Source organism: Fukomys damarensis, unplaced genomic scaffold, assembly GCF_012274545.1.
Source record: "Fukomys damarensis isolate Sample0158 unplaced genomic scaffold, DMR_v1.0_HiC HiC_scaffold_20, whole genome shotgun sequence".
NCBI classification, from domain to species: domain Eukaryota; kingdom Metazoa; phylum Chordata; class Mammalia; order Rodentia; family Bathyergidae; genus Fukomys; species Fukomys damarensis.
The window spans coordinates 12,964,519-12,977,522 of record NW_022900932.1 but is presented as its reverse complement, the minus strand read 5'-3'; the positions used below and the strand labels follow the sequence as shown (position 1 = coordinate 12,977,522).

General features: G+C 56.7%; 1 protein-coding gene across 5 annotated transcripts in view; it reads left to right on the top strand.

The window, feature by feature from the left end:
* Zmiz1 (zinc finger MIZ-type containing 1) overlaps positions 1-13,004 on the top strand; it is a 149,542-nt gene that overhangs the window by 32,088 nt on the left and 104,450 nt on the right. For 4 of the 5 annotated variants that reach the window (XM_010617796.1, XM_010617797.1, XM_033766478.1 and 1 more), the window contains exon 3: positions 9-90. The gene's annotated coding sequence lies outside the window, so the exon portion shown is untranslated. Of the gene's footprint in view, positions 1-8; positions 91-10,830; positions 10,892-13,004 lie in introns of those variants that run through there. The other variant, XM_010617795.2, reaches the window with a different exon arrangement.

The following is a 13,004-nucleotide window of genomic DNA, read 5'->3' as shown; positions in this document are numbered from 1 at the left end:
CTTTGTAGGAGGAGGATGGAGCTGGAGTGAGGGCCTCGAGCTGCTGACCGGCGCCAGGGACACTGGTGACGCACTGCACAGACCACAGAGGTAGGTGTGCACTGTCAGCCCAACCTCAAGTCCACATGTAGCCAGACTCCTGACTCAGGGACAGGGTGGGACACCTCTGTGTCCCAGTGGTCCCTCCTAACACCCAGAGCCCTGCACCTCTGTGGCCTGGTCTGTCTCTGGTGTGGCTGCTGGGAGTGTACCTGGGAGAAGGTCAGGCCTGCCCGTGCCACCCTGAGTTTGCAGGTACGTGGGCCACTGCGCTGAGCCGGGCAGAAAGCAGAGTGGTACAGTCACCATCATGGCTCACAGATGCTGAGGTGGCACTGCGGGGGTAAATCCTGACTCTGGTGCTTGTCTGCTGTGACCTTGTACAGTTGTTCCGGGCCTCAGTTTACCTGTGTGTTAGTGGGGATGGGTGCAGTGCCTGCCCTGCTGCTGTGTCGAGGGAGCTGCCCACCTGGAACACAGCAGCCTTCAGAGTGTGTCAGCCCTCCTGTCCCCCCAACCCTGGCCACACCGTCCCCTTCCCCTGGTGCACCCACCACCCTGAGAGACACAAAGTGGGCCCTGGCCTGAGCAGGGGACCCAGCTCCTCAGGAGCTCCTGAGACTGCTGGGGGACAGCAAGTCCTGAGGCTGAGCCTCATCCACAGCCTCTGCCTGGACACCATTGTCTCATCACTGGTGGCGTTGGAGGGTTGGTTGCACCTGGTCACGTGCCAGATGGCGACCTGTGCAGACTTCAACCCACAGAGGAGAGGATTCGCACACATGCACATTCAGCCCAGGCCTCTTTGTCCCAGAGCACCTTGCCAGCCAGAGAGCTAGGACGCCCTTCCCCAGCACAGAGGCCTCACCTGGGGCCGTGACACCCTGGACAGCACAGTGTCCCCAAGGGGGGTGGCAGAACTGAGCCGTCATCGCTCCGGAAGCGGGGTGCCAGGCTGTCTACTTCCTGCTGCTGGACTCCCAGGTCCCTGTGTCTGTGTCTGTATCCCTTGGGCAAGTCCTTTCCTTGCTGTAGGATATCGTCTAAAAATGAGGACAATTGTGATACCATTGTGAGTGACAATGCTCAAGAAACCAAGAATACTTTGTTTTATTTTTAGGGTTTTTTTGGAGACGTAGTCTTGTTACATAGCCCAGGCTGGCCTTCAATGTGCTATCCTCCTGCCTCAGTCTCCCAAGCACTGGGATTAACGGCATGGACTACCATTCCCAGCTCTATGAATACTTTTTTAATCGTACATCTTGCTGGGCATGATGGAGCCCACCTATAATCCCAGCCCTTGGGAGGCTGAGGCAGGAGGATTGCCATGAGTTCAAGCCCATCCAGAGGTTTAATGTGGCTAAGAAATCCATTGAACTGTAACTGTCAGGGGTGGGGATTTGAACTGAGGTCCTCAAAACTATGCAGTCAGAATGCCTCAGAGACGTGGGACAGAGCCACAGGGCAGTCACTTACGCAGCCCCTGAGCCTGCTGCTCCCTGGACCCAGAAGGTGCCCCCAAAGGTTGGCAGTGAGCCCTTTCTCGGGGGCCTTCTCGCATTCCAGTCTGCTAGGGGAACCCACTGCTAATTGTCAGGTAACCTTTGAAATTCTCCTTCACGGTGGGTTCTCTTTTCCGATGTTTTTCAAGGTAATTCATTCCCTTTCCAGAAATTGCCAGTGGTGGAGCATGAGGCAGCTGGTAATTAATCATAAGAGTGGCTTCGAGTTTATTCTTTTAAAAAAAAAAAAATAAGTAAGGAACCGAAAGCCTTGGTGGGAGAAAAGAAAACTGCTCCAAGGCAGTGGTGGTAATGAGTACCTCCACGTCCTAGAAATGGCTGGGCTGCAGGTGGTGGAGTGGCGATGTCTCCCTTCCTCCTGGGCCTGGCAGATCGTCACTGTGGGCCGCAGTGTGAGGCTTTCGTCCTAACCTTTGGTCCCCTTGTGTCTCTGGGAAGCCACTGCCTCTCCCTGGACTCCGCTCTGCCACCTATCAAATGGGTGAAGGGACTACAGTGGCTGAAGACTAGAGAAGCATACTGGATGATGTCCCTCTGTTGCCACATCCTGCTGCAGCTGCCCCAGGGATGTTTTACTGAGCAAGATGCTTCTCCCGTGTCTCGGGTACCAGTCCTCCGTGGAGAAGGTGATACAGCCTGTGGCTCAGGGGCAGCCAGGGCAGTGAGCCAGGGGACACTGGCCAGGGGACCTCGGTGCCCATGGTGGCAACCATGCTGTCCCCTTGGTGTTTTCACATTCGGCTCTCCAAGAGACCGAGCTGTTGGAATTGATTATTTTATTTTTTTTAAAGCTGTTCCTTGGATGGTATGAGAGTTCCTTGTTGCTAAATGTGCATGAGGTGGAGTTGGGTTGGCCCAGGACCCTTGGGCCATAGGCTGGCCAGGGCCCTGTAACATCCCTGAGTCTGAGAGAGAGGAAGAGACTCTGAGATGGGCACTGGGGAGACTGGGTGAGCAGGGGTAACCTGTCCTCTCCCAAGCCCTTTCCTGAGCCCCCGGGGAGCCCCACTGCAGACCCACCCCTGCCCCATGGACACAGTGTGAGGTCTTGCTGGCTGGGTGAGGCATGCTGCCCTCTGGCCCTGCTGTGGGCCCAGTTCTCTCCCCAGAAGCCCAGCACAGTGTCCCAGTCCCCATGGGGGCCCAAGGAGGTGCTGGGTTTTTCGGGGGAGCACAGGCGTGGGTGGTGTGGGCCCGCTATGGTGCAGTGGGGAAGCTGTCTGGCCATACGTGACCAACTGAGGAGCAGGGAGACCCCAGTGTGCCCAGACCCCCGTGGAAAGCTTCCTGTTGAGACTCTCAAGCTAACCTGCATTCAACCGGCCAGGGTGGCCCTGCTGCACACGAGGGACCCACTGAGGGGCAGCAGTGGGGCATCCCGGCCCCAGAGCTCTGGCCTTCCCTTTTCATCAGCCAGTCTCTCTTTGGACTCCCTGAGTCCCGAGTCTGCCTGGACCTCTGCATGAGTGTGCATGTGTGTGCACGTGTGTATGCTCCTGTGTCTCCAGGCTCTTGCAGGCATGGGCAGTGTTCTCCATCTCTCTGCCTCTTCCTGTCACTGTCTTTGTTTCTCTGTGGTCCCACGACACCCACTTCCACTCCACGGTCACCCTGCGCACATGTCCCCTTGAGCCCAGGACCTCCACGCCTCCCTCAGATCTGCTCCTACTGGGTCCCCCACAGCGAATCTGCTCTGTGTCATCCTCCTGTCCTCTCCCACCCTGCCGCCCCTTGGAGGTGTCCAGGCGTCATCCTGCACTCCAAGCTGCTCAGAGGCTATGCTCAGGGGCCGGGCCCACTTGGGATGGAGCCCACCAAGGCTGCCCAGAGACAGTGGGCCTGTGCAGGGGGCGGCTGGAAACCTGGCATTTTCCCCAGCGCTAATGAGATTCCGGCTATAATTAGAAGTCAGGTGTCAGGAACAGCGGCCTGTAGGGAGGGTGGGTGAGCTCAGGAATAAACACTGCCCTCCCCAGGGGAGAGTATGCTGGAGAGAGGGGGTCCTGGGTTATCTCAGTGACGTGGATGAGCCCCAGGAGCTCCCTCTGTCCCATTCCCCTCCATGGTGTGGGGTCATCCTTGTCCTCGCAGTGCTCCATGGTCCCGACGCCTGCCCCAGTCCATGATTTCTGCATGTAGCAGGCACAGCTCCACCCCCAGGGCCCTAAGCACTGGCTCCCCTCCTTCCCACATGCCCTTCTCTCCGCCCTCCATGCTGGTTGGGTGGCCGTGGCTGCTGCTTATGGACTATACATTGGAATGATGATCTGTTGGATACACCACCGTTTTCACACCAAGTCTTGGAAACTGCAAGTGTTTGCTATGCACGCCGAGTCTTCACGTCTTCTGTTACCGCACAGCCCCACAGTGGCTCCTAACTACATAGTGGATGGGCTAGGCTCAGAGGGGCCGGCTTCTTCGCTTCCCAGGTGGGGAAACTGAGGCTGGGGGAAGGCAGGGTTGTGGGAAAGAGCTTGCTGAGCACATGCTCTCCTTAGAGACCAGGGCCCCCTGTCCTGCAGCACAGGAAGGGGCAGGCAGGACCATGGCAGGAGCTCACAAAAGCAGTCAGGGGACAAATGTTGGTAGAGGTTCCACCACCCCTACACCCCCATGGGTTGCAGTGAGCTGGAGCTGCCTGCACCTCATCTCCAGACAGCCTCAGACCATGACAGCCACATGACCAAGACAGGCAGTGCCCCATGGGAACCAGTCCTGGCTTCCAGACAGTGAGCATTCAAGGAAACAGGGGGTCAGAGGGTGAGAGCCACCCCAGGAAAGTAGGACACCCTCCCTTGCCAGCCAGGACTCCGTCTGATTTGCGGAGGTGCCCAGAGGGCTTGCCCCACTGAACCTGATTTCCACGTGTAGAAGATACTGGCTTTAAGAGTAGGAAGGGGAAGACAGGAATTCCCTCCTGGAGATGGGGTTCTCTAGAGGTAAGGTGTCTCCCTGGCCCCTCCAGAGGCTCTGCCCTCCTAAGCAGATTTTCCTCTTCGTTCCCAGGAGCCCCCTAGGCTGCCCTTGGATGCTCGCTCCATTTCTGTCCTCTTGTTTGCCTCTTTCCAGGCAGTGTGTCAGGGAGTCAGGGAAGGGCCAGGCCCCAGGCTTCTCTCCTTCCATGGGGACAGCCACTGCCTGCCCAGGGGAGCTCCATGTGGGCCTTGCTTACTGTCCCAGCCCAGGGAGACTTCTGTCCCCTTCGGTGGCCCCTCCAACCCCAGACCTGGCCTTGCTTTGCAAGTCCTGCTGGACTGTAGCTCTGTGAAGGCTCAGGACAGGCTCTGAGCCGAATCCCCAGGCAGTGACATTGGTGTGGTCCCCACTGGTGTCCTCCACCCTGACTGCTGGGTGAGCTGTGCCCCCGAGAGCCTTCCAGAGACGTGGAGAGCTGACTGCTTAACACAGAGCAGGGAGTCGGGGCTCTCCAAGCCTCGGGGAACACTCCTCTCACATCTACCTCCAGGTCCGCGCATCTCACCCTCCACAGCTATGGTTTGGGGGGCCGCATATCTTGCCTCCCAGCTTCTTGGGACTCTCTGCCACTTCCCTCAGGCAATTTAGGGGGCTCTTTCTGAACCCAAGGGCTCTGCTTCATAATTCTGTGGCATGCATGCCTGAGCCACCTGTCTGGCCACCTTCTGGCCAGTGTGCCAGTCTAGCCTGAGACACTGACCCTCCCGGGGTGGCCCTGTGAGCTCTCCCCAGCCCCCTTCCCAGCCAGGCTCCCCATGGCACCCACCCTGCTCTTGTCACTGCCCCCTGAACCCTGAAGCTCCCTGCTTCTCCTGCCTGGCAGCTGCAGGTGGCCAGGGATTGAGCCAGTGATCTGTAAGGGCTCTTTCTGCTCTTAAAACCTCATGATAAGCCGGGCATGGTGGTGCATGCCTGTAATCCCAGCACTCGGGAGGCTGAGGCAGGAGGATCGCTGTGAGTTTGAGACCAGCCTGAGCTACATAGTGAGTTCCAGGTCAGTCTCAACTACATAGTGAGACCCTGTCTCAAAAACAAACAAACAAAAAAAAAAACAAACCTCATGATAGTCTGGCGGATATTTCCTGATGTCTCCCTTCCAGGCTGTCGTTTCAGCCCCATTCCCTTTGGCCACAGAGCATTTGGCTTAGCAGCCTGCTACCAGCTCCAGAGCCTGAGGGACAGAGCTGTCTCCTGAGCACAATGTACCTTGTAGTGGCCATTGCCTTGCTCTTACAAGAAGCCCCTGACTCCACAGGAGTTTGCAGTGTCCACTCAGATCTGAGAGCTTTTTCTGTAGGTCCAGCTGAGCTGCTCCCCTGAGCAGCCCAAGGGAGACAGAAGGGGACACAAGTGGATGGGGCTGTCTTGGGGCTGTATCATTGTCACAACCCCTTCTTGTTACAGGTGGGGAAACTGAGATCCAGCATAGACTGCCTTACCAGGCCACCCAGGGAGGCTGTGGGGGCCACTCTGTGCTCCTGAGCTCACAGTCTGGTCTCTGGGCTGTTCCATACATTCAGCTCCCCAGAAAGGTCCACCCAGGACAGCAGCCCACCAGACTTCAGCCTAAACCATCCTTTGCAGCCTCTGGGAAGACTGGGCCACCTCAGCACAGTGTTCAGGGGCTGCCTGCTCCCCAGCACTGGTCCTTTCTTTGACCTGCTCCATCAGCCCAAATCCACAACCCACTCTTGGCCCTGGGTGCCTGACCATGGAAAGTGTCCAGGAATATCATGTGCACTTCAGAGGTGGGACAGTGCCCAGATTCCCCTGCCCGATTTCCACTTGGCAGTGACCAGTTAGTGAAGGAGGTGACAGAGCTGGATCTGTCCTAATGAGACTTGTTTGAGGCATCTGGGCCCCAGCAAGGGACAGAGAAGGAATTATTCAGTGCTGGGCCCTCGCCCCTCTACCTGGATGATGTCAGGGCTCAGGGTCTGGGTGATGCTGTCGCTCAGAAGAGAGGTCCAAGCTCCTCTCATCCCTGGCATCCCGCTTGCACAACCAGCTGAGGGTGGCCCCGGTGGGTGTGCACTGCAGAGCTGCCTCCCGGCCTTTGTGCTGGGGAGCCCCTGCTCACGCTGCACACTCACTCCATCTGTAGTTGCTAAAAGGCATCAGTGTGCAGTATGCACCTACTGTTGGGGGGTTGCTGTGTTCTGCTCTTGAGGGAGCCATCAAGGAGCTCACAGTGCAAGTCATGGCACGGGTGCATGCAGAAATGGCTGCATGGTTAGATCCAGACAGGAGGGGGCCTTGAGAGTGGGGTGCACGGAAAGCTTCCTGGAGGAGGAGGATTACAACCACTGCTACTCAGATACTCAGGGATGTCAGGTGGGGCTGGGGTAGGGGCAGGGGCTGACATCTGTACCAGAGTGCTGTGGGCAGAGGTGCCCTCTCCCGGGCAGTTAGCAACAGGGAGGCCTGCTGGGCAGACTGAGAGTGTTGTTAGGCAGCTACGGGCTTGCACCAGGGCATCATCTATACCTGCTCAGTGGCTGCGTTGAGTGTTGGGGCAGGGAACAGCATGTTGGTGTCCCGTAACACTGACTGCCTGAAAGGGACACTCATGTGTCTGTGGAGTGATTGAGAACCCAGACTGGCAAGCAGATGGGACAAGGGACAACTCAGAAAGATTTGGGGACACGGGACAGAGCCAAGGGCAAATGGCCTCATTCATTGGAAGCCGGGGGAGCTGGCCATCCTGAGCCACCGCCTTGCCCTCTTGCAGGCCAGGTAGCACCTGGTGGAGCAGGGACAGAGTGGATGAGGGTGCTGGGCTCAGCTGCAGAGTGGTGCCTATCTCTGTGGGGCTCATTTGCACCAGGCATTGGGCATGTATCCCAGAGCCCCTAGAACAGGGGGTCAACATCCGACACTGAAGGGCAGAGCCCAGCTGGGCCTCAGGACCTGGAGATGGTAGTGATTAGGGTATTATTAGTAATAATAATGGCGTTGGCATCCTCCTTCTCCATGACAACTGTACCCTTGGAAGTGGGGACCAGAACCATCTCCATTCTGTGGATGAGGAAACTGAGGCAGAGGAAATCAGGAGAACAGCTGGATCTCAGGGTAGCATGTGTATCCTGTGACTCGGCCTCAACGCACCTAACTTGGGTGTCACCTCCTCCATCCTCATGACCTGCACAAGGGCCCCAGGAGCATCTCTTTGGACACGGAGGAGGAGGAGGACACACACACTCTAAAACCTCATTTGAAGTCTCCTGTTACCGATCTTCACACAGACGCTGCCTGTGCCCGCCCCTCCTGCCAGAAAGCTGACAGCCAGCTGTTACAGAATGGGGCCTTCCCCCATGGGCCCTTTGTAACGGAAGTAAATTATCTGCCAGGCTTTGGTGCAGGGCAGTGCTATAATTCAGGTGTTTAAATGGTAATGAGTATGGGGCCTGCCAGGGAAGAGGCAGTGAGTCAGAGCAGGTTTTGGCCAGAATTAAACGTAGTTAATCTCAGGACAATATGAGTTTTCCAAATCTGCACGCTTTGCTCCAAGAATAAGCTGACCCAAGACCCCAGGCTCCCACTGCCTCGGGCTGGGCTGCAGGGGCCTGCCTGGGTCCCCAAGGTCCCATCTGTGCTGGGAAGCTTCTCAGCAGGGAGGTGGCAGTGGCTCAGTGGCTGTGGGAGCAGGTCAGGACCAGAGGACCAGAAGGCAGCCTAGTGACCTGGGTGCCAGGACAACCTGCTTCTTTTGAGGGTGGGGCAGGGGTTCTCTGGAAGGAAAACTTTTAAGGATGGACCTCAGTCAGCAAACAGAGAGCAAGTGACTTGCCCAAGGCCACCAGCCAGGATCAAAGGCTGAGCCCTTGCTGTCACTTGCTGTGTTGTGCTGCGCCATGTGGCTGTGACGTCGTTCGGGAGCGTGTCATGTGTTTGGGGAGTCATCGTGGTAGCTCTGTTCATCCGCACGTATCCCGTTTACTTCATATGCATCATCTAATTGAGTCTTCGGAGAAGTCTGTTTTAGAAATGAGAAAACTGAATAGCAGAGAAGTCAAGTAAAGTGGCTATGGCCACACAGCTACCCCAGTAACTGGGGCTAGAATTTGAGCCTGGCTACATCTGACTTTCAAGGCCAAGCCCTCAGCCAGCCTCTCTGCACAGGGCACATGCCTGAGCTCTGTGGGGCCTGTGTCCCTGCCACTCAGAAGATCAGAGGAGGCTGCTTGGAGGGCACATCAGAATTTTCTCGCCTGCAGACCTGGTCTGTAATCATTAGGACCCCGGACCCAAATTCCATGGGGATTACAGGGCTCAGCTCAGAGCCCTCCACGGGGAGAATCGATGGCCTTCGGGACCCACCTGCCCAGCCAGCTGGGTCAGCCTCCAGGCTGCCCAGGACACTCAGTGCCTGCTGGGAAGGGCAGGCTGCAAGCATCTGAAAAGGACAACGGGAGGACACAGGTACCACCATCCCTGGGCACGAGTTCTGTCCTGCAGAGGGCGAGTGGGAAGAGTGGCATGGGATGGCCCTGCCGGGGACCACACCTCTGTTTGTTGGGCATGGGGAGCCAGCAAAGGTTGGGATCTGTAAGGGCACAGTGGGCACCATTTCTCCCTAGGCTTTCCTTGCAACCCGACGTGTCAGATCCAAGCCCCAAGCAGCCCAATGGGTTGTGGCAGGAAGGGTGCTCATGTTGGTGATCCCTTTTGTAGCTGAGCTGTCCTGGTCCAGGTCTAGTCTTCCAAAATCCAAGCCCAGTGTGGGCAGGGCTTGAGATACTCAAAATATCTATTCAGAAATAGGGTAATATGGGAAACAGCGTGCATGGCCCAGCAGCTCACACAGATGTCTCTGAATGCTTGGAGACACAGGATGGTCGGGGCTGAGGTGTTGGAGGATGTATCGGTCTGACCTTTGCTGTAGGAAATGGCAGGAGGGAGGAAACTGAGGCCCAGAGCTGGGCAGGGCTTTGAAAAGAGGCTCAGAGTCATCACCTAGGGCAGAGTGCAGCACCAGATGCAAGAGTACCCTCTTGTCCCTAGACATTGAGATCACACAGTACCCAGACATGGAGGGAGACCCAGGTGACAGCAGTCTCACCTAACGCATGACCCATAGCAACTGGAAAGCCTGTTGGGGCTGGGTGCCCATCTGTCGATCTCTGCCCACCCTCCACTGTGCTGTCTTTGGTCCATCCACTTCCACCTTAAAGGAATGTCCTTAAAGGGATGACCAAGGTGGTCTCTGTCCCTGTACTGTCTGCCTCTGCCTTGGAGCAGGTTTGTCCCAGGATATTCAGCACCCACTTTCTCACTTTTCTCTCTCCTTTTCTCTTTCTGGGTGTGTGCGTGCATGTGTGCACTCTGTGAGTGTCTTGCCCTGTTCTTCACCACCCTTGCACACACATGCACATCTCTGGCCCTCTGGGCTGCCCTCGGGTTCCTCCCCACTCCCAAGAGCCTCTGCATGGTTCCCACAGGCTGGGAACTCACATAGTCTGTGCACACACACTGGCTGTATGAACCCCTCGCCACCAGCATTCTCAGTTTCCTGGGAGTTTCCCAGAAGCACTGTGTGTGTCTGCAGCAGCTCTCCTGGCATGGCCCTTAGAACTCTTGGGAACCGTGGGAGCCTGGCCCTTACCTCCCACTTGGGAGAAGGAATGCCCTGGGTGGGAAGGGCAGGGAGGGAACAGTTTGTGATAAAAGCGAACAAGAAAGAGATTCTATTCCCTGAAAACGTACCCTTTCAGGGAGCACCGGAAAGGGAGGCACAGGTTCACCATTCCCACCATGCAGGCAGGCTGGGCTGGAAGCCACAGTGGTGTAGTGGGATAGGACCCAGTACACAGGCCCCAGAACCCAGGCCAGTGGTAAGACTCCTCTCTCTAGAGATACCATGAATGCCTGGCTAGCGTGAAGGATTTCCAGGCCTCTGAACTCACTGTGAGTAGAACTCACAACCCAACCTCTATCCCTCAGTCATTCAGCTGCTGTTTATTTAGAAGTTACTGTGTACCAGCTACTTCAGTGAGCAAGAGCCTGGGTCTGTACATAACAATGCTGGCAGTCTAGCAGGCAAAGGAGACGTTGGAGGCCTTCCTGACAGCTTACCTGGTCCTCTCCCAGATTGTGCAGCCAGGGCACCTTGTGGCCCAGGGTGTAGGAGTCAGCTGAGACCCTTCTGTGTGCAGGACAGAGCCTCATGCCTGTCAGCATAGCCCACATTCTGTGCACACTGGCTGCATGAATGCCTCCGCCAAGGGCATCTCGGTTCACTGATAATTTCCCAGAAGCACCTGGGTATGGGCAGGGCTGGCAGGACCCGCTTCACAGTGAGCCCTGGGGAATGGTGGCCCCAAACAGCAGCAGCAGAGCCAAAGATATCCCAGGTAAGCTGGACGGGGAGCCCTGGCAGCTTTGTGAGACTGGCGCTATCCATGCTGCCCTAGAGAAGGTTCTTAGTCCTCTGGGCTTGTTTGCTCCCCTGGGCGACGTGAGGGTCAGACAGGTCATAGGCCGGTCCTGTGGGTGCCTGGCCTGTGGGAAGCATGCAGTAATGTCAGCTGTCATCGCTGTCTTCAGTGGGGAGTGGGGCGATCTCCGTTTGCCAGGGGCCCTGTTTTAAGATCTGCCAATCTGGGTTGAGGTCATTCTGTCTTTGCTGTTACTCTGGTGTCCTTGGGAAGCCTTTCTCTCTGTGGGCCTCAGTTTCTCCCTGTGTCCAGTCAGGGGGAAGCCAGTGCATGGGTTGGGGGAGTGGTCCTGAGTGCATGAAGCGCTAACAGAGCCACGTAAATTGCTTGGCCCCTGAGGCTCGAGCTGTGAGGGAGCAAAGCCCCTGATGGATTCCCAGCTGCAGCAGGGCCTGGAGTCGCACACAGCCGGGTCCGTGGTGCGCAGCGCCTGGCAGGGATCTGTAAATTGAAAACACGGTGTTTCCTGTTGGAGGCCAGCACAGGGCTGGACATGGTGTGGCCTTGGAAAGCTGGCTTTCAGATCAGGAAGCCCTGCTCCCTGCAGCACCGGCCACAAAAACAGTGGAAAAGTGAAACCTTTTCAAGTCTGTGTTTCCACTGTAAACAGGGATGAAAGCTGGCCCCTCACCTCCTGCAACCTCCAGCCAGGCTCCACCACCTCTGTCTGCCCTAGACACTGTCTCCCTGATCAGAGAAGCCCTGTGCCCCCAACTCCTGAAACCTTACAGGTTCTCTCCTAGGATGCCCAGCCCTTAGCCCTGTCCTCTGCCCTGAGACACGGAAGGGCAGGGGGAGGACACCAGCACACAGAGATGTACAGTACTTGCCCAAAGCCACACAGCAAAGATGGGGGATAGACTTGGTCCCCTCCTTCCTGCCCAGACCCTGCAGGCCACAGAGGGAGCCCTGGTAGGGCAGCTGTGCCTCAGGGAAACTGCTCCACCCAATCGGACATCAGTTTTTTTTTACTTAGGCCTATAAATGGAGGAGTCCGGCGCAAGCAGCATTCAGTGGAAGTGACTTATTGATTTTCAACTTTATAATGTCCTTTCTCCCTTAGTAACATGGGCTTGTTGTAGATGGCCTGGAGGTTGCAGGAAAGTGAAAGATGAGAAATAAAATTGAGGTAATCATCCCACCCAGAGGTCATCCTGGATGACACTTGGCTGTGTTTCCTTCTGGTCACTTTGTTGTATCCTCTCCTCTTTTGGACTTACATCACAAGCAGATTTCAGACATGATTATTTTTTTTGCTTTTTTTGAGACAGAGTCTTGCTATGTATCCCAGACTGACCTTAAACTCACACCAGTCCTCCTGTCTCGGCCTCCTGAGTGCCGGGATCATGGGCATGTGCCTCCACTCCTGGCTTTCAAGCCTGGTTCTTAATGGCGCCGTGAAGGCCTGAGGAAGGGCCAGGCAGCATCCTCTGCACAGTCTTCTTGACTCAGGCCTGGGCTGGATGGGATGGACACAGTTGGGGACACTATGGGGAGACACCCCAACCTATAGCGCAGGTCCTGGTGACAGTGGCTTGGCCTGGACCCCTGGAGCTCTGCATTGCTCTATGACTCTGAAGTGGCATCGAGGTGGCCTGTGGCAAGTCCTGCTGGCCCAGCTCCTTCACTCGGTCACCCGCAGACAGCCGCAGCTGAGTACCTACTATGTGTAGGTGATGGGGAGTCCGTTCCAGCGCCCCTGACCTCCCGGCCATGTACCTACCCCTTTAACCGAGATCCTCCAGTCCCCTCCTCGCCAGCCTCTCCCCAGGTGGGGGCTGGAGTGCGGGAGCAGCAGGGGTCACAGGAGGAGCCATCACCAGCGTCCTTGGTGGCCCCAAGACAGCTTTATGGGGACGGATTGAGGCTGTCTCCCTCCTGGCAGGTTTATGTCTTCATTCTTCAAGCCCTGCGCTGATTTTTCCACAGCAGCCTCCCTGCCCTCAGCCCTCTCTCTCTGCTGTTTCCTCTCCTTCCCATCTCATCTGTCAGTCCAGCCGGGAGAGGGCCACCGGCCTCGGGGTGATTG